The sequence below is a fragment of the Python bivittatus genome, unplaced genomic scaffold, assembly GCF_059951505.1.
Source record: "Python bivittatus isolate LINGU-HERP-01145 unplaced genomic scaffold, Pbiv_v1 ctg000220_np1212, whole genome shotgun sequence".
Taxonomy (NCBI): domain Eukaryota; kingdom Metazoa; phylum Chordata; class Lepidosauria; order Squamata; family Pythonidae; genus Python; species Python bivittatus.
In genome coordinates, this window is record NW_028277048.1 from 10,899,069 (window position 1) to 10,920,292 (window position 21,224).

The following is a 21,224-nucleotide window of genomic DNA, read 5'->3' on the forward strand; positions in this document are numbered from 1 at the left end:
TTTACTGTGGACGGAGACTCTATGTAATTTTTTTTTTTAATCATACTAATTTGTTGTTCTATTTCTTTTCTTCATCCTGCTATCTTTGCATAGCTTTACAACTTCCCACTTTCCATTTTGTTCTATATGCAAAATGAACTTTCCTCTTCCCCGCATCCTATCTTAACTACTAACTTGCAGAAAGCCAGATTCATCAACCACTTACAGGTCCAATTTTTCTACATGGGCAGGCTTCTAATTTCTTTTCTTTGTTCCCTTCTGTAGAAATGAACACTGTTTGCTTCTTAAACATATAAAAGCAATGGATCAAAATGTAATTGTGTTCATGTGAGATTGGAAAAACACGTCCTATGACTTGGTTTACCTATTTGCTAAGCCATGGAATGGTTTAATTGTGTGGCTTTAGCATGCTGGATTAGTTTAGCATGAACTCAACCAACTATGGTTTATTCAACTGTTCATGATTAAGTAAAATACAGTGTAGCACAATATATAAATCTAGTCTGAATTCTCCCTGTAACATCTAAGAATCAAACCATTCTTACTCATTTACTTTTTATTTTTCAAAATCAGAATTATGCTACATACATGTAATCCTCTTTGTCACACTATGCAAAGAACAGGACTGAAAAACCCAATCTTCGTGTTATTCAGTTAGTCTTCATACATAATTAGCTCCTTGCTGGATATGAGTAGCCAGAGTAACTATTTTCCTACTTAGATGGCACGGTTGTTTGTGAAAGTGTCAACTTTCCTTTAGGGATCTTTTATATTCCCCTGGGTGGTCAAATTTGAAGGGAAGAATTTTTAGATTAGGCAGATAATTGGGGATATGCTGTGCCTTCAGATCTGAATTCAAAAAGTTCCTTTGGATCTGAGAGTGCCTCCTTAAAGAAGTGATCCTACAAAAGTATGAATTAAAGGGCTGATGGCATCCTCATGTCAGCTCCAGAGCACTTTGGAGCATCCAATTAGTGCTTCCTTAATTTAAATACCTATCTCTCTGGGATTGGAGCTTTTGTGCGACCTCAGGAAAAGATGCAGCTTCTTTAAGGAGCTACTGACAGGTGGGACATGTGTGCCCACCCCCACTCTGAACCACTGTTGGGGAAAAGAAGCCCCATGCCAACCCTCCAGGAGGGCTACTTAAAAGAAAAAGGTTCATTAGACAGCAGTTATTGGGCTTAACTCAGCACACAGAAGAAGAATCTAGACAAAGAGAAGGCAACCAGTTTCATAGTTGACATGTTCTAGTAAGATGTCACTGTTATTTCCTGTTATTTTAGGTACAGCAGCAGGACAGATAAAAAATAGAAAAGCCACCTGCTCTTCTAACGCTATTATTAGTATAGAAATGCATATTCCAGCAGCTTAGTTTTTTTCTTGCTTTCAGATATGTATTTTCTAACTTCTTGCCTCCTTTTTTCGCTAATCAGCTGGCATCTTAGCTATGTTGGTATTGCTTAGCTTCCTACACGCTGATAGAAGCATAAAGCCATATGGATGAAGTTAGCAATAGTAAAATATACAGTGAAGGTCAAATCATCTCCATAACCAGGATCATAACCAGAGTCACTCCACAGTGGAGTGATGGGCAGTGACAAATTTGAAATATAAAATCTTTTAATTCATCCCCCTTGGCCCTTCATCACTTTTTTGGCTTTGGATCCAAAATGTAGGACATCCATACTTAGCGATGTTTTTCAGTTCCACCGTTTACTTAATTACACTATGTAGAAAACATATATCCTACATTTTCATGTAATTAAAACATTGGCATGCTTAATTAATTTCTATTAACTGTGTTCCAGGAAGCAGTATGGTGCATGCAGCGCCACTAGGTGGCATCCAACAACCGACGAACTGCATATTTAAAGAGTACAGTGGTACCTCTACTTACGAACTTAATCTGTTCCGTGACTCTGATCGCAAGTCGAGTTGGTCGCAAGTCGAAGTAAATTTTCCCATAAGGTTCAATGTAATTACAGTTAATCCGTTCCGGCGTCCGCGGACCACGCGGCAGGGGCGGAAAAACGGCCGCTGACCATGCGGCAGGGCAGAAAAAATGGCCGCGGACCACGTGTCAGGGGCGGAAAAACGGCCACTGACCACGTGGCAGGGTGGAAAAATGGCCGCGGACCACGTGTTGGGTGGAAAAACGGCCACGGACCACGTGGAATGGGCGTAAAAATGGCCACGGACCATGTGGAACGGGCGGAAAATGGCCGCAGACCACGTGGAACGGGCAGAAAAATGGCCACGGACCACGTGGCATGGGCGGAAAATGGCTCGTAAGTCGAGATGAGTTTGTAAGTAGAGGTAAATTTTTGGGCCCGGAGCTGATCGTATCTTGAAAATTTCGTAAGTAGGGGCATTCGTAAGTAGAGGTACCACTGTATATGCAGTAATGTGAAATAGCCAAAACTCACAGGATTCTTTGTTCTCGCATGATCTCGTGAGATTTTGGCCTTTCTTAAAAAAACAAAACTTTTTAAATGATTTTTTGAATTAGTCTGTAGCCATAGTATGTGAAATTGCGGATGGAACCCAACAGTTGAAAAGGCTGTAGGCCCGTTTAATAAAGACTAATGCTCACCCTAATAGAACACAAGTAAGGGCCTACACACAGTTCAAGCCTACACTATGGCAGTAAGAATGGCAAAGCAAACTTGTTTCTCTGTTTTGACTGCATTTGCAAATAATTGCACACTTGGTTGATTGCCCACCAGCATTATTTAAAATAAGCAATTAGTGAAAAGTGAACCAGAAGATTGTTTGCTGGGTCATTATAATGAGTTTGTTAAACATCTGGAGGATACAGTTGCTCATATTTGCCTGGAAATTGGATATTAGCTAGGCAAATCCAGCTGAGAAGCAGAGGCTTCGTCTTGTGGAGTTATATGGGATCTGTTTGAACCTACAGAAGAAAACTGTAGAGAGAAAGGAAGATGACCTTGGTGAAGATATGCAGATGTTGCCAAGGCAAAAGGGGGCTAAAACATTTTTAAAGTCCAGAAGGTCCAGATAACATTCAGAAGTAGCTCAAACCCATACCTCCCTAATACTGAAATATAAGAAGGAATACAATCAGGAGTACAGCACAATCAGACTTGCAAGATTCTGTTATTATAGCCAATCTCAATGAAGGTAGTTTTAGCCTAAATCCTAACAAGACAGAACAGTTGTAGATTCAGAAGCCAGGTCTGTCCAGAGAGAGTTTATCTTTTGACTCTGGATAGGGTGGTGCTTTCTGAGAAAGCTGGTCCATAACTGGGGGGAGGGAGGGGAGGAGAATCTTTACACAGGTGCAGCCTTTCTTGGATAGGTTTTATTCATAGTCACTCAAGCACGCTTTATGGATTATTAAAATGTGCTTTATATGTGGTTGCTCTTTAAGACCACTGAGAAGCTTCAGCTGATGCAAATGCAGTGGCTCAGATAGTTATGGGTGCACTGTGTTTCCCACTATTATGGGAGATGCTTTTGTTACTTTATGGGTGAAATTCAAGATGTTGATTGCCATCTTTAAAGTGCTATATGGCTCAAGGTCTGGATAACTCTATGACCACCTTCATGTTGAATCTGTCCATCAAGATCTGAGAGGAGGGCTTGTTGAATGTTGTCCCACCACAGAGGAATGCCATCTTCAACAGCCTTGGGCTTGAGCTTTCTTGGTAACGAACCCTCCCCCCCACTTTACAATAGATTACCCCCCCCCAAATCCAGACCAACTCTTCCTTACTATATTTTGAGAGCTCTAAAAATATGCTCTTCAGAAAGACATTTAGAGATAGGCAAGAAGAAATGATGGTGCATTGGACTGATTGATTATAGTTGTATCAATTTTGTTTTATGCTCCTCAGTGTCTCTGGAAATAGAGCGATATATAACTTGCAGTAATAAATAAACCAATGAAAGAAACTTGATGTGTTATAAATCTTCATTTGGATTTAGAACATGTTCAAGTCTGAATGTGGATGAGAAGAATGAAGATGAAAACTAGAATACTCTAGTGGGGTCTCAACAATTTTGCTTTACTAATGTAGTACTTGTATGATTGCTGTGGATCTTATACTGCCTTGCTAAATAATGAGTTCTGCTGATTACCTCTACATATAATTTTAAAATGCTATTATTTTTTGTAGTATATTAGCCTACTGAGAAATAAACTATTTGCTGTCATCTTGGAAAACGGTCATTAATATGAAACCAGATAGTATGATTCCAGAGGAGTTTGACTAGCAGAAGCTTTGCTTCTTGTGGTTTGTAATTTCTTAAGTGGGGAGAGTTCAGGGTTTTTTTTGCACTCAATCCTATGTCTAATAAAAAATGTAAAATAACCTACAGCAATCATTCCCAGATAATAAGCTGGGCATTTCATTGATTTATGATTGGATTTATACACCATTTTTTAAAAAAAACCTAGCTGACAATCTAGGTAGTGTAAGGCACTCAATGTTACCCAAGTTTCAGAGAGCCAAACAAAACTTGAGACTTCTGTAAAAATATTAACAGATGTTTATTGGCCAAGAAGCAGCTGGGTGGGCTTGATCAACACTGTGGCATGAGTGTCGAAAGAAAACCATACCTTGCAAAGCAAACATCAGAGATTTTTATAGGAATGTACAGGTGTAAAAAAATTCAAATCAGATAGTACATCCTCTGATGCCCATACAAGGGATTTCTAGGATGGTCTAGGGGAGGAGTAAAGGTGGGTCCTAAAAAGGTGAAAATAAGTTCGACTTTCTTCTTGTTACTGAGGAAACACCCTATGTCGGTACTTTCTTATCTCTTTGTTCCTCTTTGGAATTCAGGGTCTCTCTCTCTTGGCAACTTTTTCTACCTGGTACCAAGCTAATTTATAGCTTGTTTATTCAAAAACAGTCAGGCATCTAACGGATAGCTGTTTCTGGGTAAAAGAACTAAAAGAAAATGGGGTGGGGGAAATGCTGTGCTCTTTAAAAAGCAAAAAGCAAGTTACATTTTTAAACATAATGTGAGATAGAGTGCACTATTAAATGTATGTTATATATTATGTGAAATATATATAGAGTATAAAATTATGTATTAAAATAATACCCTTCAGTAGCTTATGCCTTCAAGGAAAATACAAAATATAAACAATACAATTATCAGATGGCCCTGACCATGTTTGCCTTCAGGAAAGCAGGGAAGGCCTGGCTTTTCCCCCAGTCACTGGGACCAGAATGTTGATAGAGCTGGCATAGGGTGGTTGGTGGATGAATGGGAGTTTTACCAGGGCTTCACCACTGTTTATTGTTTTATATGGTCTTTTTATTGTATTGTATTTTTGTTTGCCACCCAGAGTTCCTTCTGATAGATGGACTGATATATAAATGTGTGTAATAAATACAAATTAAAATCCAGATTAAAAAAAGACATAAAAACATCTTTGCACTTTGGTGTTAGAGAAGACTCCTGAGAATACTGTGGATAGTTAAGAAAACAAACTGATAGATCACTGAAGAAATCAACCCAGAGTTCTTACTTGAGCCACAAATGACCAGGCTCATATTATCCTACTTTGGAACCAGCTTTCTGGAAAAGGCTGTAATGCTGGAAAAGGTGGAAGGAAAGAAAAGGACAACCAGCAGCAAGGTGGATGGAGTCAGTTACAGCAGCAGTGGGGTGCACCTTTGGAAGACCAGGCTGGGGACAGATCATGGAGAAAATCTATTTATGTGGTCACTAGGAGTCAACAATGACTTGATGGTACATAATCAATAAAGGGAAAAGATAAGCGCTATGTGGATTCGTGCACCAATATGGAAAGTAGTGAGGCAATTTTTTCCCCCCAAACACTAATCAGATTCAACCCAGCTTAGCTTTCTGTGATCAGCTCAGCTCCCGGGAGCAAAGCGCTGCTCCCTAGCCAGTCTTACTTCCACCCACACTCTCAGACTGTAGAGGAAACATTTCGGAAGACTTTTTGTATCGAGGAGATAGGACTGGTGTGTTATAATTGTCTTTCATACTCCTGAGTCTTTAGGCCCTCATAGATATTAAGCTGTATTAAGAGTTAAAATTTTTAGAACACAAGGTTATTTTCCAGTTATTCTGCACCAGTTACCAGATAAGGATGTATCAACCTTGGTATGTAAGGAGGATACCAGGCACGATGAGGTTGGCTGCTGTCCACTCGTTTCAGGTTTAGCTTATCAAGGGGAGGAATTTGGAAAATCATAAGATATGCAACACCAGGTGCAATTAATCAGGATGCTGCCATCCTTGGTGGCAGTATCACTCCTCTCAGCTAAGCATAAAAAGCTTCAACGTTTTGATCTGGAGAGCTTCAATGCAGACCTGGTCCGGAGTGGTGCTGCATACCGGCCGTGTTAGGGTATCGTCGTTATCGTCCTGGGGCTCCCGATAATAGATAGACGAATTGCTTGTTTGGTAATGTATGCCTGCTTCTAAATAAAGATCATTTAACTTCTTCACTACCCACTTGTTGTGTTTTCATTGCTTCTGAATCTTCTAAAAAGAACCCTTGCCTTTGGCAAGACACAGACTAAGGACGTTCCGGCACCGGGAATTCTTCTGCGCCGTCGGAGGTTCCTACGTGAAGTCGCGCTCAGGCGAGACCTGCGCGTGGAACGGACCTTCCCGCGCCAAGATGCGCTGCGTGCATTGTTGTAACGCCGGTTTCCGCGCGGATAGCGCGGTGGTCTTCGGTGGGGACTCTTCCTGGACACCCAAACCCACCGTTCCGGCGTAGGGCAATCGGTAACATCCCGAAAGACGGGCTTTTCACAGGCGCCACAGAGATCCCGGGGAAGCGAGCCGCTTATCAGGGGTTTGGTCTCCATACGGAGCCAGGAAACGCCGCGGACTTTATAAGCCGTTCCTGACACGTGCTACGCGCCGCGCAGGCGCGCTCCAGATCCCCCGTGTCTTTTGAAGGGCGCGCCATCCACTGCAAAGAGGACCCCGTGCTTCGTCAACGCGTCACGCGGTGGACCGTGGCTCTACGGTCTCTGCGTCCAGGCCCGCCCCACTGCATTATTTCCGCCCCTTGTCACGTGCAGGGGAAGACCGTCACGGCTCTCCCGCATCTGCCGCAGCCTTTGAAGTCGCTTCCGCTTCCGGCCTTCTGCGGACTGTCGTTTCGGTTGGCGGGGGTGTTCCCCTTCCTCCTCGTCCTTTCGGCGAGGCAGGGAAGGGGACGGGTGCGTCTCGGGCGGCGGAGCCCCTGCGCGGAGGCTCTCCTGGCTCCGTTTCATTCCCAGGGCAGAAGCCGAGAGGAAGACGTCGGTGAGCGAGGCTGCCGTTGGGCCTTTAAGATGCGGGCGGGCTTGGGAAAGAAAGCGCGGCGGGGCTCCGGATAGAGAGGCGGCTGTCGCGTTCTGCGCTTCCCAACGTTATGCGCCCGGTTGCCTCGGCGCGCCGCTAATTGCCATTCTGCGCGAGGTGGAACCTTAGCCTTTGCCCCGGTGGCACTGCTGGATGAAAGAGGTGTGCCACGTCCGGGAGGCTGAGAAATGTCGCCACCGCAGGCGTGCGGGGTGCAAATCGGTCCCATGCGGATACCTCCAGGCTCCCACGCGAGCTGTTGGTAGTCATTGCTAACCCAGGTCTCATCCCTCCGATATACAGTGGGGCAAAAAAGTATTTAGTCAGCCACCAATTGTGCAAGTTCTCCCACTTAAAAAGATGAGAGAGGCCTGTAATTTTTATCATAGGTATACCTCAACTATGAGAGACAAAATGGGGGAAAAAATCCAGAAAATCACATTGTCTCATTTTTAAAGAATTTATTTGCAAATCATGGTGGAAAATAAGTATTTGGTCAATATCAAAAGTTCATCTCAATACTTTGTTATATATCCTTTGTTGGCAATGACAGAGGTCAAACGTTTTCTGTAAGTCTTCACAAGGTTTTCACACACTGTTGCTGGTATTTTGGCCCATTCCTCCATGCAGATCTCCTCTAGAGCAGTGATGTTTTGGGGCTGCCGCTGGGCAACACGGACTTTCAACTCCCTCCAAAGGTTTTCCATGGGGTTGAGATCTGGAGACTGGCTAGGCCACTCCAGGACCTTGAAATGCTTCTTACGAAGCCACTCCTTCGTTGCCAGGGCGGTGTGTTTGGGATCATTGTCATGCTGAAAGACCCAGCCACGTTTCATCTTCAATGCCCTTGCTGATGGAAGGAGGTGTTCACTCAAAATCTCACGATACATGGCCCCATTCATTCTTTCCTTTACACGGATCAGTCGTCCTGGTCCCTTTGCAGAAAAACAGCCCCAAAGCATGATGTTTCCACCCCCATGCTTCACAGTAGGTATGGTGTTCTTTGGATGCAACTCAGCATTCTCTCTCCTCCAAACATGATGAGTTGAGTTTAGACCAAAACGTTCTACTTTGGTTTCATCTGACCATATGACATTCTCCCAATCCTCTTCTGGGTCATCCAAATGTTCTCTAGCAAACCTCAGAGGGGCCCAGACATGTACTGACTTAAGCAGGGGGACATGTCTGGCACTGTAGGATTTGAGTCCCTGGCAGCATAGTGTGTTACTGATGGTAGCCTTTGTTACTTTGGTCCCAGCTCTCCGCAGGTCATTCACTAGGTCCCACCATGTGGTTCTGGGATTTTTGCTCGCCGTTCTTGTGATCATTTTGACCCCACAGGGTGAGATCTTGTGTGGAGCCCCAGATCGAGGGAGATTATCAGTGGTCTTGTATGTCTTCCATTTTCTAATTATTGCTCCCACAGTTGATTTCTTCACACCAAGCTGCTTGCCTATTGCAGATTCAGTCTTCCCAGCCTGGTGCAGGTCTACAATTTTGTTTCTGGTGTCCTTCAACAGCTCTTTGGTCTTGGCCATAGTGGAGTTTGGAGTGTGACTGTTTGAGGTTGGGGACAGGTGTCTTTTAGACTGATAACAAGGTCAAACAGGTGCCATTACTACAGGTAACGAGTGGAGGACAGAGGAGCCTCTTAAAGATGTAGTTACAGGTCTGTGAGAGCCAGACATCTTGCTTGTTTGTAGGTGACCAAATACTTATTTTCCACCATGATTTGCAAATAAATTCTTTAAAAATCAGACAATATGATTTTCTGGATTTTTTTTCTCATTTTGTCTCTCATAGTTGAGGTATACCTATGATGAAAATTACAGGCCTCTCTCATCTTTTTAAGTGGGAGAACTTGCACAATTGGTGGCTGACTAAATACTTTTTTGCCCCACTGTAAGTTAACTGCCTTCAAAAGTGCCTCAGCGCGGTCTTAAAAATAAACCGTGTGTGCATCCCCACCTGGTTCAGCTTGGGTAAAAGTCAGCTGTTTGTGGATCCTCCTAATTTTTATGTGAAACCACTAGGAAATCAAAGGTCATATCCTGAATTACTACAATCTCAGAGCCATAATTTTGCGCTGTGGCAGCACCAAAACTAGTTGGAACTAATGTGTAGGTATTTCTGTTTTTTAAAACGGGATACTGTACTCCTGAAATGACAGTGAAATCATAGATGCGCCAGTTTATGTGGAATGAACTGTTCAGTCAGAAATGGTTAAGAATGTCATAGTGAAGAACTTGTATCTGAGACACTGATTTGAATGCTTTTTTATATGGGATCCACCATGAAATCACAGATTTAATGTCAGTGTCCTGTCACTGTGTCCTAAACCATTATTTGTTCACTGAATCATTCTAACTAATAGCAGAAGACTCCTGTTAGAGCATAGTGCCTTAGGGTGGCTCTGTACTGTTCCTCTGCCTCTGTTGATTAGGCCTGATGGTGAGCTAGTTGGTTGTGTTTGTGTTTTGACTGCAGCTTCCTATTGAATCCTAATCAGTTAAATCCTAATTACTTTACTGTCTTCCAGTTGGACTGCAAAAGCCTGAATGTAAGAATGGGAATACCTCAATTTTAATTTGAAAACATTTCTTGATTATTAGAAAATACAGAAACATTGCACCAAGAGAGTGTTTTTGTAATTTACACTTAATTTTTAAGAGTATCCATAATATTGTTACAAAGCTGAACTCAGAACAACACAAACTGTGTGTATAGCAGTTCAGAAACAGGCAGGATAGCTAGCATTCAGGTTTTCTTTTTATTTGGTATTAATGTTATTGTCAAAATATCTGTCATCCTTTGATATCAATACTTTGGATTTTTAAGGGCCTTATTGGTAAATATGTGGAACTAGTTTACACTTATGTGATTATTACTTGATAACTGTGAAACAATTGATGTCCGTGTGACTTGGCTCTATTTGTATTGCTTCATATTTATACAGGTAGTCCTCACTTAAGAATGGTAATTGGGACTGGAATTTCTGTCGCTAAACAACGGAGTCGTAAAGTGCAATATCACATGCCCACACTGCTTAGCGACGGAAGTTCTGGCACTTCTGATTGCTATTGTTAAGCGAATCCCACGCTGTTGTTAAGCATGACATCATGTGGTCGCAATTTGCAATCTGCTGCTGGCTTCCCCATTGACTTTACTTGTTGGAAGCTGGCAGTGAAGGTCACAAATGGCGGTCATGTGACTGCAGGATTCTGCAACCACTGTAAGTTTGAGGACTGGTCACAGGTACCACTGGTTCAGCACCATTGTAAGTTTGAATGGTCATTAAGCGAGGACCACCTGGTATATGAATCTAACTTTCATTTCCTGGAAGAAAAAATAATCTTTACAGTAACCCTCAGGATATAATTGTAGGGGAATGATATAATTCTTAAAGAGAAAGGAAGCTCCAGGCTGATTTTGAAGCAATATTGGTGTTATTGTCCATGCCACAGTTTCTAAGGCAAATTAGAATCTATTCTATTAGCCTTCAATCTATTAGTCAAATTAATTAAGGAAATTCTTTGGTAGCAGGCCATACTATTGCCAATGGTTAAAGCGGTTGAATCTAATATTGTATCTGTTGTGGGGAAAGCTCCTTTAACTTTATGCCTATGTGCTCTCTCCCGTTTATAGTGGAAATTAGAGCAGTGGGGAAACTAGCTATAGGATAAAGCTTTGAAGATTTTTAAGAATAAAGTTTGTGTCAAGAAGTACTTGCTTGGCATTACTTAAGCTGCAAAGTTTACATTCTAGTAGAAGTATCAAAGCTTTAAATTATTTACAAACTTTTCTTGTTCTCAGTAATATTGGTAAACTGTGAGTATTTAAAATAATTTCTTGGCTGTTCTGCCTTAGATTGGAGCATTCTTCAGTTTTGGGAAGAGATCTCACCTGACTGGGTGGCCATGTAAATTGATTAAATAAATAAAATGAAGTTCAGCAAATTCATGCTTCTCTTTCTCAACAATATTTTTATTCATTATTCTGCCAAAATTGCAGCTAATAGGAGTTATATAGTAGATAGTCAATTTAGAAGAACAGGAAGGAGCATTATAAGTTGATGATATAAAGGAAAAATATCTTTCCTATTTTCTGAAGTCTTCTCTTGCTTCTGTGTAGCTTGGCTTATACTTCTATGTAATGAGATCTGTTTTGTATAAATGTGAGAAGTGTGAGACCTTCTGCTTTCTTTGAGCAGTCCGTACTTTAGTTAGAAGATAGTTTAACATAGCTTAATGAAATGTCTTTCCATGAAGAACTATTACACTTATTGATAATAGAGAGATTTCAGGCTTTTCTTTTTTTTTTACCATAGTTATAGTTTAAAATTCTAATGTACTTTTGAATATGAATATCGTAAATCAATGTGAAAAGAAAAAAACTACTCATGGGCAGATTAATGTTTAATGACGTTGTAGACCTCTCTTCTGACAGTAGTGTGAAACAGTGACTGTGTTCAAACATCACTCTAAGTTAGTGCTTTCCAACCTGTGTACCTGAGATCACTGTGTGTCTGAGAAAGAGAAATGTGTTTTAAAATTTTAATGGTTTAAATCTTATGAGATCACTACATTTTGGTTGAAATACTGCAAGGTCACAGAATACAGAACTCTTGAGATTTGGTAATCTCAAAAGTGTTTGATGATTAGAAACAAATATTTAATTTTGCAGTCCTATAAATGCCATTCAGAGAGGATGTCTGTGACTGCTATGGTGCCACAGGTGCAGTATTGTCAGGTTCCTGGCTTATGTGGCAATTCTACAGTGCTGTGAGCTTGGACCATATTTTCTTGTGCAGCAGCCGATAAAATCTAGATCTGGGGAACAGAGTATGTGGCCCTCCAGATGTTGCTAATTGCATTCCCAGCAGCCCTAGCCAATATGCCCAGAAACATCATTCCCTGGTATAGAGGCTGAGAATAGTGTCTTTGACAAGACTACAGTTTTTTTTATTTTATATATATATAAAATTTGTCACCACCCATCTCATTGAAACGACTCTGGGCGATTTACAAAACAGTTAAAATCAATTAAAATTGCAAAATTATAATCTACTATTAATAAATAGAAAATAAATAGATCCAAGAATAATTGGCAGTCACTCAGGGCGCATCATCAAGGTGCCAGCCACCCCCAGGATTGGATAAGATTGTTATCATCCCACGTAAATTGGAACAGCCAGGTCTTTAATCCTGTCTGGAAGGCTGGGAGGGTAGGGGCCTGCCGCATCTCTGGGGGGAGAATGTTCCAAAGGACGGGGGCAACGGCAGAGAAGCCTCTCCTCCTGGGTCCCGCCAGTTCTCAAGCATCTTTAGGGCACCCGAGTTGGTGTGGAGCTGGAAAGAACCTAGTCCCTGAATTTGAGAGAGAAACATCCAATACCTTCGCAAAGTGGTTTTTTCGCTCCCCAAAAATACGAACCACAAGTACTTCAAGCAAAGTAAACCTTCCCAAGAAAACTGCAGGGACTTGTCTGGGCAATCTCCAAGAATCGGACACGATTGAACAGATAAAAAATGGGGGGGGGGGAGTCTTTATATAGGATACAATACATACATTCAATATATGACTGGTGTATCAGAAAGCAACAAATCAAACAATAAAAGTAATTGATGTGCAATAAAGGCTTTGTTTGTTTTTGTTAGATATGAGAAAAGACAGACTTCTTTAGATAAAATATGTTGCATTTCCTCTTTTCCCACCCTGGTTTGTTTCTTTCTTAACGCTTATAGCTTTGATCAAGGACTTCAGAATAAGGTCCTGTTGTTTGATTGCTCTCATCACTGTCCCTGAAAAAGCTAGTTTTTGCACATCAAAGGAAATGGCTTTGACTCAAAGGAAAAACATGGTTTCCTAAACTTCAAAAGGAGGCCTAGACACCATGCTAAAATGCTAGTATCGTCTTTATTTAGATGTTAGTAATAAAACCTAAAATTCTACATAGCACAATGAATGCGAAAGCATTTTTCCAGTTTCTGTTTGAAGTGAAGTGATATTTAATTGGTAGCCTTGAAATGGAAGGGCATCTCTGTATTCTTTTGCTTATTCCTACCATTTGGCCTTAGCTTGGAACTGCTCATGCCAGACTTTGATTAATCTAAACGAGCTTGTTTTTTTAATGTTGCTCAGATTTTACAGGAATAGTGGTATGATTCACACTCTTCTGTTTTGATCAGTGACAGTAATAGCTGCAACAGAACAAACAATTTATATCCATTTGTGGTTGCTCTTTAAATTCCAGTACTTAGGAGATTATGGGCAGAAAAAAATTGTGCTGCAAATGTTTTACTTCCATAGTTGGGAATACTGTATAATATTGACAATGCAAATCATGTGCTGCCTTTTTCTGTTTCTATCTTTGACATACTGGAACTCACAGGTTTATTTTGAAAAACAAGTTTTTTTAAAAAAATTATTATACAAGTTTCTACGGAAGTGCATGCTTCTGCATGGGAAAAAAAAACCCTGTTGGCCTATCTAGTTCTCTTAGTCAGGCCTGCATTTCTTAATTTTTGGAATGTGGCAGTTAATGCTTTGCATTTCCTGTATTCTTATGAAAGTTGGCTATTGGGATAGGAAGTTTCTTGGCTTAGTGCCTGAGAGAGGAGTTAGAATTGGGTGCAAGAACAAAGGAGAACAGTTAACACTGGAAAAGTGTTACTGTATAACAAATCAGGCTTTTATGAGATGTCTGAACTACTGTGTCATTTAATATAAAACTGGCATCTCTGCAGAACTTGGTTGCTTTATGCTTATGAACACAGTGTGGCACCCATTGTCCACAGTATGCCATAGACATTTCAGCTATCAGTTCTACGTAGTTTACATTATATTTAAAACGTTTAAAGACTGTTCTAATTTTAAACAGCTTTAAATAAGAGGCTGGCATGCTGTTAAACAAAGCACCAACTTCCCAAATAATTTTTATTTTCAACAATGTTCTTGAATCCAACATAATGCTTCATAGGTGTTCTTTAAAAAAAGGCTGCAATCCAGTGTTTGTCCGTAAATGTGCCTGGTTGTCAGAAAAGACTCAGAGATAAGCTGGGGAATGCTGCTAAGAGGAGGGCAAGCTCATTAATTTGACTTCTGGTAAACTGGTATTTTGTGACTGGCCATCCCACTGCGGCAATAATTTTAGTCATGCTCCCACAAAGCAGCTATTTTCTTTGAGTGCCCACTACATGCTTTCAAAGATAAAATGTGCCCCTGGTACGTTTCGCAGGCTATATTTAAAAGAGAAGTGGACTGCAGAAATGAAAAATTAATCTCCAGTGCTTTCTACAAATCTGACTGAGAGCTTCCTGCTCTAGATCCTTATACCAATACAGAAAGTATTAAAAGCTTAAGTATTTTATTCACATGCTTAACTGTTGTAATCTGTTCTTAGTGGATATTCTGTATTTTCTTTTTTTTGTATAACTGTCTACCAAATGGTTATTTTATGGATTTTTACACCACTTCTTATTGGGATTTATTCTACATGTAGCTTGGTTTGACAAGCTTTTTATACTACTAGTAAAGCAAATACAAATTATGGGGAGCTTGGGAGAGGGTCTTTGAAATCAGTGAGCACGAAGAGAAAGAATTGAATTATCCTGCTTTCCCCAATAACCAGAGCATATTAGTCTTCAGCTAATAGTTAATAAGCTGAGGATGCTCTAACACATTCTTTTTTCCAGTATTTGCTGACTCTGCTCAAAGAATATTAATCCTGTCCCTGATAATCTAATCTTTCTGCAAACTCTTCAGAACTCTTCAGACTCTTCATTTTAAAAGATATTTGTCTAAAACAACTTCTGGTGTAACATATCCTGAAAAGATTCTATCCCAAATATCTAGTCAAGTTAAAGCTTTTAATAAATATACTATCCTGGTTCAAATTAAATTAAACCATTGCTGGATTCACTAAGCACACTAAACCACAGATCATGATTTGTAAACCATAATCCATAGATATAGTATATAAACCATCAAGGCTGGATTTGCATAACACCAAGTCAAAGTCAAACTACATTATACTTTAGCTCAATGTGCAGATGAAGCAATTGATTTATGTGCCCTATAATATGTGATATCTGAGAGGCATTTCCAGCTAATGATGATGTTTATGTATTATTTGTTTCTACATGTAAGAAGCTGCCTCTTTTTCATTTAATGGCTATGTAAATGGCATTGGGCTATGAGATAGTGACTGGAATTCCCAGAGCTACTCAGCTTCATTGCTATGCAGGGATCTGAATCTGTGTAGTCTTTCCAATTAAAAGCTTAACTTTCTGTGCAATCTAAACAAAGTGAAATTATTCATTATGAATTCTATGGAAATCAGTATATTAAATCTTATTTCACTCTGCCTTAGGAAGTCTAAGAGTAGCATGTAGTGTTCCATCTTTCTGAAAAAGCTGAAAGAAGTGATAATGTGTCCTTGGCTCATTTGCTAAACCTGGGCAAATAAGTTCAGAGTTAATTGCTTGCTTGAAATACAAGTATTTCCATTTTGGCTTCCTTCACTTCCAATTTTGCCTGAAATAACAGTGTTGGATCATGTAACCACTAAATTATTTTTCTACCTTTCATTGTAACTTTGTTTTTCGTGTTGAGAGTATGTGTGTTTGCTGGTAGTATCCTCTTGGATTGCAGAGATTAAAAAAAAATTAAAGTAAATCACACACTCTTCAGTTCTGATTTTTGCTGATATTTTAGTGCTCTTAAGAGAGTCCTTAGTTGGAACACAGTGCATCTTCATGCACACAAGCAAATGCTTGGGTTTGATATTAGCATTAAGAATAATCAATCCAACTTAAAATTGGGAAGCCTGTTACTTAATGACTGGGTTGCTGGTCCCAATTGTGGTCGCTAAATGACAACTATTTGTAATAGGCTGCATCAACCAAAGTATAGTGTCCAGATCAAAAGAAATAATTGTTCATCCATATTCTCTGTTGGTCAGTCTTCATGTAGAATATTACATCTAATTCTGGGCACTGCATTTTAGAAAGGATGTTGACCAACTGGAGCATAACCCATGGAGGGCAACCTAGATGATAAGGGTCCTAGAAGGAAAAGCCTGTGAGAAACAGTTGGAGGTGTTGGATATGTTTAACCTGCAAAAGAGAATGTAGGGAGGTGTAATAGCTGTTTTCCATTATCTGAAGGGTTGCCATATGGAAGATGGGGAAAATTTGTTCTGAGTTATTTCAGTAGGTCAGATAAGAAACAGTGGGTTTAAATTACAAAAAAGTAGATTTCTGTTGTTGAGGGAAAAAATCTTGATGAAAAGAGGTATTTGGCAATGGAGCAGCCTACCTTAGGAGGTGGTGGACTCTTCTTCATTGGAGGTATTAAACAGGCTGCGTGGCCATCTGTTGGGGTGATATAGTAGATTTATATGGTGGGCAAGAGGATGGATTAGATTATTTCCAAGTTCCCATCCAGCCCCTGCATTTTGTGATTCTAAGGTTTCTTTTTGTAAGGCTTTAAGCACATGATTTGTTATGAATTGGTAAACCTATGCCTTACACTAGATACTGCTTTTTTTAATTTCCAAGTGAGTATGCATTTGATTAAAAACAACCTACTCCTTATGCTGTTTTTGTTTAATGCAATTTATGCTTGGTTGTATTTTTTTTTCTTTTCCAGTACCAAAATACCTCTCTGTTTAAACAAATCTTCTGCATGAACCAGACAAATATAGGACCAGTTTGTATACCATGAAAAGTTAGAATGTTGGGATTGGGTAGCTGTACTAATGGATGCTACTCAGTAGTTCCTGTTGACTCTTTCCATTGGAAACAGCTAAATATATCAGAGAACCTCTGCTTGTGGTTTGTTTAGTATCTCATCTGAACAGAGATTCTTGGCTTATTGCTGTTCTAGCATGCCAAATAAGCTAGAATTTAATCTAACAATTATTACTTTATTTAGTAAAACTATTATTAATAGATTTGGGGGAGGGGTTGTGGCACTTGCTTACATATCACTAATAATGGAATGACAGCATAAGCCAAGAACATCTTGTTGATATTTCACTATCTCAGATATGAATAATCCCTGTGAAAAGAGTGTTTTCGATTGGTTTTGTTCTGGTGGCCATTCTTGAATATGCCACTATTAGTCAGAGTTACACTCAGGCTATTGCAGTTAATCTCTCTGTCAACTCCAATCCCCACTCAAGAATTTTCATGGAGAAATGATCACAAATCTACTTTTTATGATTTTGGAAGTAAGCCAAACATCTTTGGAACAATATTTGGTGAAACTGAGAGTGAGTATAAGCAAAGGATGTCAGTGATCAGGAATAATTCTTAGTACTTTAGATGTTGAAACTTAGCTCCTTTTAAGTGAGGTTGCAGATTATCTGATATTTGATTGTGGTGGGATTGGGAGAAGATGAGAAATCTGTTTCTGCTTAATTTCTTTGGAAAATGCTTTGCTGCTACTGCTCCTCTACAAAGTGATGATTGACAAAAATATTTAGGATTCAAACTGTACTGCTCCTTCAACTTAAGTTTTTCCAGACTTTCTGCTTTCACTTTTCTCAGCTTGAATCCATAAGGATTTAGCATGAAATGCTGGGTAAACTGACTTGACCCCTTGTGGTATAGAATCATTCCTATGTATGTTTAGGAGCAGCAATACACTCGAATCCTTCTGAAATGGAGAAGAAGCAGTGTGATAAATGGATTCTGACAGCTTGTTCAGTGCACTGGTTTCTCCTGTTAATACACTATTTGATTGACTGATTGGATTGTTAGCGATGAATTGCATCTTTCCTCCAAGAAATTAAGGTTGCTTTCATGGAGATCTCCCTTCATGCTCCCCTACAATAGCAACCAATGAGCTGGATTGGGCTTAGAGAAAGGCTTATCCAAAACCACTCAGCAATGTTCCATGGTAAAGAGTGAACTTGAATCTGGGTCTCCCTGGGTCTAGTCCAACACTGGTTATATTCTGTACCACACTGACTTTGCTTGAAGGAAAAACAAGGGTTGGAGATCTGGACTGAATGTACCTTAATTTATTTTGCCCTTCCTATCTTTTTAGTCCCTTTGGCCATTTCTTGAAAAATGTGTCTTGGATGTTGATAATAAACTAAACTGTATGTAGGTACATGCTAGGGGGTTCTATGGCCATCTATTTTAGATAGGAAAAAAAGACGTTTTCAGTCTAATTCATCCATGGCCCTGTTTGATCTTAATTTTAGAATTGACCCTTCTCTTCATTTCAGATCAAAGTTTGTGTGGGTGGCTGTTTTGTCCTTGAGCCAAAGAACTGCTTGCTTTATAGCTGCTTATGCATGTAGTTATTTAAGCAGAACGTTTAATGGCTACCTACAGAGTTGGCATTTGCCTAAAAGGTCTCTACATTTCAGAAAGCTGGTTTACATAAAGTATGATATACCAGTTGATCCTATAATTCTTATCTTATCCCACTATCAAAGTCTCAGAGAGAACATTTGAGAATGTTTTCTCTTTGTTCAGGCACTTGAGAATGCCGTACATCACAAGACATAAACCAAAATAGCAGTGTTTAAATAAGAGCCAATTTAAAAATGGGTTGCTGTATTGTATAGGTAGTCCTCAACTTATGACCACAAAATTAATGAAAATTTGTCATTAAGTGATGTGGTTGTTAAGCAAGGCATCACATGACTGCACCCGATCTTACTTTTTTGCAGCAGTTGTTAAGTGAATCACAGTGGTTGTTAAGTGAATCACATGGTTCCTCATTGATTTTGCTTGTCGGAAGCTGGCTGGGATGATCGCAAATGGTGAGCAGAGGACTCTGGGACCCTGCAACCATCATAAATACATGCCAGTTGCCAAGCGCCTGAATTTTGATTTTGAGACTATGGGGATGCTGCGATGGTCGTAAGTGCGAGAACCAGTCGTAAGTCACTTTTTTCAGTGCTGTTGTAAAGGACTACCTGTATGGCATTTAATGGATTAATATTTTGCACCCATTGTTTTGTAATAAGGACTGAGTAGCATTTTTCCTGTGTATAATGAGGCATTGTTCCATTCACGATTCAGTTTGCAATAATTGTATTAAAAATGAATCAGGCCCCATTTTAATTATTCAAAAGTTTCCCAAACTCTTTCCCTATAGGATACATTCTTAATTAAAACCATGTATCATGCTTGAATGTAAGAGTGAGATTTAGTAGTGAATAATTATTTTAGAAATTGGAAGGGCTAAATAAAGGGTACCTGGGCTAAAGCTGAGAGAGTGGCAATCCAGTCTGTCATGGTTGACCAAGGGTGAGGGGGGAGTAGATGTGCCATGTCAAATGAAGTCATATTAAGGATATTGTTTATCTTTATTTTTTTTTAATGTTTCCCAATTGAAACTATGGTTAAGTCTGTCCATATGTTGTGAGATTAAGGAGCTTTCATCGTGTCTAGTTCATGTTCATGGATGCACTCTGCTAGCCTTCTGCCTGTCTGCCTCCTACAGTGCCTCCAGAAAATCAAAGATGTACACATAAATGAAGATGAAACAACACTCTTTACATCCATAAACCCAGAACTACCGAAAGAATCCATGTCAGCAGTACTACACAACACACGCAACCTAACCAAATACACCAAGATTGAAATACCCAGAATCATGGACCTCATCAACCTCTGCCTCACTACCTATTTTCAGTTTGATGGACAAATATACCAACAAATCAGAGGCACATCCAGGGGATCACCACTCTCAGGACTCATAGCAGAGATTGTAATGCAGCATCTAGAAACTATAGCACTTCCACGCATACAACCAAAAGTATGGATCCGGTATGTAGATGACACCTTTGTTATAATAAGAAAGGAACAACTAGAGAAGACACATGAAACTATCAACAACATCTTCAAAGGAATAAAATTCACCAGAGAGGAAGAAAACAACAACACATTACCCTTCCTGGGTATCCTCATCAGCAGAGGAAACAACAGCAAATTAGAAACTTACGTCTATTGGAAAACAACCCATAACAACCAAGTACTCCATTACCAAAGTAACAACCCAACCTCCCTGTGAGCTGTGTAAGAACATTATTCAAATGAGCACAAATGCACTGTAGCAACCCAGAACAGCAGAAAAAGGAAACAGACCACCTATATAACATCTTCCAACAAAATGGATACTCATGCAACTTTATCAAAAAGTGCCTGACCACTCAACCTACTACAACACAACCAATACAAGCTATGAAAAGGATAACACTGCCATACATCAGAAACGTCTCAGAAACAATCAACAGACTGTTACAACCACATGGCATCTCTGTAGCACACAAATGAACTAAAGTCGAGTCATCTACAACATACAATGTAAGGACTGTAATAACCACTATGTAGTTTCATCTGGGAAACTGTCCGCATCTTAGACCGAGCTAAATCCAAAAATGTGAGAGAATTCCTGGAAGCTTGGTATTCAGACAAGGCAGCCATCAACAGGCACATAGAATTAAACAACATCTACACACTATTCAAAAGAGGCAATAAAAAGGAAACAAAAGACCAGAACATCTCCTCACCAGCAATCATCACCCAGATAAGCAGAGATTAATACCAAGATTATCACCAGACAATCAAGCAGTAAACAATACCCTAATCAAGGAACTACTAGGAGAAGGAAAAAAATAAAAATAAACTACCACCACCACCCCAACACTAGCAGGGCAAGTCACTGTATATAAACAGAGAGCAAACCCCACGAAACATTTGCAAGAAAACAACCAAGCTCAGAGAACCCCAAGGACTCCACGGTACTGAAAGAGTTAATCAAGTTTGTCTCTTAAGGGTTCTTCAGAAAACTGAGGCTGTAGGAGTTACAGATTGCTTGCTCAGGCTGTCTCTTAAGGACAGTGATGATAGAACGTCCTTGGAGTTACCTCCTTGGAGTTACCT

At 39.9% G+C, this 21,224-nt stretch overlaps 1 protein-coding gene across 13 annotated transcripts in view; it reads left to right on the plus strand.

Moving 5' to 3' along the window:
• The first annotated feature begins 7,047 nt into the window (after positions 1 to 7,047).
• LOC103066130 (uncharacterized) overlaps positions 7,048 to 21,224 on the plus strand; it is an 84,517-nt gene continuing 70,340 nt past the window's right edge. For 4 of the 13 annotated variants that reach the window (XM_088137878.1, XM_088137880.1, XM_088137879.1 and 1 more), the window contains exon 1: positions 7,052 to 7,275. The gene's annotated coding sequence lies outside the window, so the exon portion shown is untranslated. Of the gene's footprint in view, positions 7,276 to 21,224 lie in introns of all 13 variants that reach the window. The other 9 variants (XM_088137887.1, XM_088137883.1, XM_088137885.1 and 6 more) reach the window with 4 other exon arrangements.